Consider the following 5,021-nt stretch of genomic DNA (forward strand, 5'->3'; position numbering starts at 1 on the left):
TTTTTGCTTTTGTAGCCTTCGTATAAGTTGGATTGCAAAAACTAATAGGGAAGAAATCTACACTATGCCCCACATGTCGGTGGGAAATTTTCCCCTCTTTTTTTCACGTATCTTCTTCCTCCCATGATCGGGAGCGCCCCTATGGAAATGGTGACACGAAAGGACACTAGGAGCTCCCTGGGCATGCGGACAAAGGCATGGAGACATGTGGCCAGAGAACCGCTGGCCGTGAGCACGCGGGGTGGCGCTGGTCGACGCCGTGCTCCAACGTGTGTGGAGCATAGGGGGATTGGGTGGGGCGGAGGCGAGGGGGCGCTCGGCGGGTGGCGCTTGTCATTTCTACGCTCCACCGCACACGAGTCGGTGGCGCCGGCCTCCCTCGGCATGCATCAGACAACAGGAGGTCGTGAGGGGACGGCATGAGACGGCGGGAAATGGAGGGTTGGGGCTGTGGGGATGGTGGTCCGGGGGGCGGTAGTGTGGGAGACGGCGGGACAGTGGCCGAAAGTTGGAGCTCATGCGGTGAAATTTCCTCATGCGAGCGATTTGGCCCTCTCGTGTGATATACAAAGTGCCTCTACACATTGCAAATATACCAAGTGGAGGCGCAGTTATACCAAGCATTCTATAATTGTGTGGGGGTACCACTTGCACAAGCTAGGTTGTTGGAGCAACGATTTTGAACCAAATTACTATATTTTCAGTGTTTAGCAATTCTAGTCAAATACACAGAGGTTGTTGGAGATTCTCTAAGGAGGAAAACATAGTCTAAGGACACACCCCAGCGGCCCGATGCATTCCGGACCCCAAATGTGTCCATTTTAGTTCATTTGTGTTGGACCGCAGACACTAAATCGGTCGCACTGCGCCTCTTGTCCGTTTGGGTCGAGGCATGTCCTGCGGTCCATCGCATTTTTTTTGGGTAAATTTCATTGATAGGAAACATAATTTTGACAGGTAAAGAAGCCTAAGGACATTGAAAATAAGGGGCCCAAGGACCCCAAGAAGAAAGCCAAGCCTTCCCCTGCCACGATGCCAGTTACGCCGGAAGTGGAAGTTCCGCCAAAAACCTCTTCCTCTGCTAAGCCGGATCCAAAGGTCGTCATCAACGTTGATGACCTTCCTGAGGAACCGGTTGCGGAATCCGGCAAGGGCGCCTCCTCGTCGCAACCTCCGCACGAAGAGCCCGATGTTACCTCGACTGAAGCTCCGGCTAATGATGTCGAAAAGAAGTTGCTACTCAGCGGTGCAACTGGTACGCCCCAGACGCACCCGCATTTTTTTCTGGTTCTCAACAAAGTTCCCCTATCACAACGTCATGCGGAAATGACGAATTTGATGAACGAAGTGTGGGGGAACCCGGAAACAGAGCGGCAAGATCTGAACGAGCTCGAGAGAAATCTCAAAGTCTTCTTCGCGAAGCACAAGAACGTGCGCCAGGTAACACTAGCCCCCAAGCATTGGTTTGGATGTTTTTCCGAGTAATATGTGTGAACCGATGCTTTAAAAATAGACCTTAGTGGAAACTTTAAAATTTTCCCAGCACAAGGATTTAAACTTCGCGCCCAGCCCCCAGATTTTAAATTTTCGGTTGACCTTGTTTCTATGCTTCACAGAACACTCGCAAGCTGCATGAAGATCTGCGCGTGCTTGTGCTGGAGCAGAAGGCGGAGATCGAGGGGCTGCACAAGAGAGACGTGGAGAGCCAAAAGGCCATTACGATCCTGGAGACCCGCCTAAAAAATCATGAAGGTAATGATTCCGGCTTAGGGCATCTCCAGCGGGCCGACACATTTCGGACGTCCGAAATGTCCGTTTGCGTCGGCCCGCGGACGCGACGTGGCCCAGGGCGACAGTTTGCGTCTGGGGTACCTCCAGCAGTGCGGACGCATTTTTTAACCGGGGACAGTGTCAAGCTCGCTAATGGTGTTTTACGTCCCGTCGAGGACTGCCGCCGGCGATTAACTGTTCCCGCGCGACGATGATCGTTCCCGATCGTGCCCAATACATTGGCAAGTTTCGCCGGCGTTTCGCGCGCGCTGGAAACGACCTGCGTGCGAACGTCGTTTCCCGCCCCGCCGTGGCTATATATGGTGGACAACGGCGGGGGCGACGGGCACACCTCAAGCTAATCCATCCATGGCCGGGCAGAACCTTAGTTGGGAGCACGTTGTTCAGATCTGCCGCCACCTCCACCCGGAGGAGGAGGAGGAGGAGGAAGTAGTCGCCGCCGGCGTTGAGGCCCATCAGCTGGACCTGGAGGCGGCGGCGGCGGAGGCGGAGGCGGTGGCGGAGGCGGCAGAGCGCGCGGAAGGGCGCCTCGCGGCGACCAGGGCGGAGATCGCCAATGCCATGGCCGAGCTCGCGGAGGCACGGGCGGCCATGGCCCTCCGGCGGACGCCGTCATCCACGACATCGCGGACGACGACCCCCCTGTGCCCAGCCGCTTCGAGTGCGCCCGCGACCAGCGGGTTCTGCTCGCGTCCTTCGAGTCCCTGGCTGGGGACGCCCAGTGCCATCAGGCTTGGCTGGCGGAGGAGGAAGCCCACAGCTATGCGATGGCCATGGCTCGGGGGTTAATGTGCTCCGTGTTGGAGATATGCCCAAGAGGCAATAATAAAATGGTTATTATATATCTTTATGTTTATGATAAATGTTTGCATACCATGCTATAATTGTATTAACCGAAACATTGATACATGTGTGTTATGTAAACAACAAGGAGTCCCTAGTAAGCCTCTTGTATAACTAGCTTGTTGATTAATAGATGATCATAGTTTCATGATCATGAACATTGGATGTTATTAATAACAAGGTTATGTCATTGATGAATGATGTAATGGACACACCCAATTAAGCGTAGCATAAGATCACGTCATTAAGTTCATTTGCTATAAGCTGTCGATACATAGTTACCTAATCCTTCGACCATGAGATCATGTAAATCACTTACGCCGGAAGGGTACTTTGATTACATCAAACGCCACTGCATAAATGAGTGGTTATAAAGGTGGGATTAAGTATTCGAAAAGTATGAGTTGAGGCATATGGATCAAGAGTGAGATATTGTCCATCCCGATGACGGATAGATATACTCTGGGCCCTCTCGGTGGAATGTCGTCTATTTAGCTTGCAAGCATATGAATGGTTCATAAGAGATGACATACCACAGCACGAGTAAAGAGTACTTTTCGGAGACGAGGTTGAACGAGGTATAGAGATACCGATGATCAAACCTCGGACAAGTAAAATATCGCGTGACAAAAGGCCGGTATGATATGTAAATGGTTCAATCGATCACTAAGTCATCGTTGAATATGTGGGAGCCATTATGGATCTCCAGATCCCGCTATTTGTTATTGGTCGGAGAGAAATCTCAACCATTTCTGCATAGTTCACGAACCGTAGGGTGACACACTTAAGGTTTGATGTCGTTTAAGTAGATATGGAATATGGAATGGAGTTCGAAGTTTTATTTGGAGTCTCGGATGGGATCCAGGACATCACGAGGAGTTTCGGAATGGTCCGGAGAATAAGATTCATATATGGGAAGTCATTTTCCGGGGTTCGGAAAAATCCGGTGTTTTGACCGGAGCTTCTAGAAGGTTTTGGAAGGACCGGAATAGTCCGGAATATTGTGGAAGGTTCCGGAAGTGTCCGGGACGACCCGGGCTGTCTAAGGAAGTCCGGAGGGTTCCATAATAGGTGTATCCATGTTTTCCTTAAGGGTTAAGAAGTTTCCCCTAAAGCAGATTCGGATTTGGTAAAAGAGTCCTAGTTCTAGTAGGTTTCGGCTGACAGAAACCTACCGGAACTCTCCCAAACATTGGGGGCAGGTCTTGGACGACCCAAGGACCTTTTCCACCTATAAAAGGAGGGCAAGGGGAGCCCCAAGTGGTGCACAAGTCGCAGCCCTAGCTCCCTCTTTCCAAACCCTAGCCGCCCCCCTCCCGCTTTTCCCGTAGTGCTTAGGCGAAGCCCTGCCGGAGATCTCCACCACCACCGTCACCATGCCGTCGTGCTGGTGGGATTCCGAGGAGGATCTACTACATCCGCTGCCCGCTGGAACGGGGAGAAGGACGTCGTCATCAACACCGAACGTGTGACCGAGTACGGAGGTGCTGCCCGACTGTGGCACCGTCAAGATCTTCTACGCACTTTTGAAAGCGGCAAGTGATCGACTACAGCAACAACGAGATCTAATCTCGTAGGCTTTGGAAATCTTTGAGGGTTAGTCTCATGATCTTCTCGTTGCTACCATCTTCTAGATTGGATCTTGGCTTGTTATTCGTTCTTGCGGTAGGAAATTTTTTGTTTTCTATGCTACGAATCCCATCACTCTGACCTGGACTCGCTCCAGTGTAGGGGCCCTTCTCCCGCGCGGGTCGAGCAGGAGAACCGGGAGCTGGAGGTCGCCATCGCTGCCAGGGACGAAGCGGTGACGGAGGCGGCTAGGGACAGGGCCCGCTTCGACGCCCACCTGGCGGGGTTGCAGGCGGCGGCCCAAGCGAATGAGGATGAGGCGGCGGTCCAGGCGGCAGCGGAGGAGGAGGAGGCCCAGGCGGCGGCGGAGGCGGCGGCTACCCAGGTAGCGTTGGCCCAGGCGGAGGCCCTGTGGGACAGCTCCCTGGCCGAGGCCATCGAACGCCGCAGGCGGCAGGACGATATGTCCGTTCGCCTGCGTGCGCGGAGTGCGTGAAGCGCTCCCGCTTCGACGACGGCGCCGACCCTTCCGGCGGCCAGTAGTAGGCCGCGCGACTGCGAGTAAGCGAGGCCGGTGTAGGCCGCGCGATGGCGAGTAGGTACGGCCGTTGTAGTTTTAGGTTAACTCGACTAACCATCTCTGTAAAGATGGTCCTTTTGGCCAATCAATAGTAATGAAAAAATATTTTGCTTACCTACTCACCGCCGACCGGGCCCGGATGCACCCAACGCGGACAGTTTCAGCGTCCGCGGAGATGCAAACCTGGCGCATATTTGGGCCAGGTTTGCGTCTCCGCGGATGGCCCGGTCACTTTGCG

This window comes from Lolium rigidum, chromosome 7, assembly GCF_022539505.1.
Source record: "Lolium rigidum isolate FL_2022 chromosome 7, APGP_CSIRO_Lrig_0.1, whole genome shotgun sequence".
Classification (NCBI taxonomy): Eukaryota; Viridiplantae; Streptophyta; class Magnoliopsida; order Poales; family Poaceae; genus Lolium; species Lolium rigidum.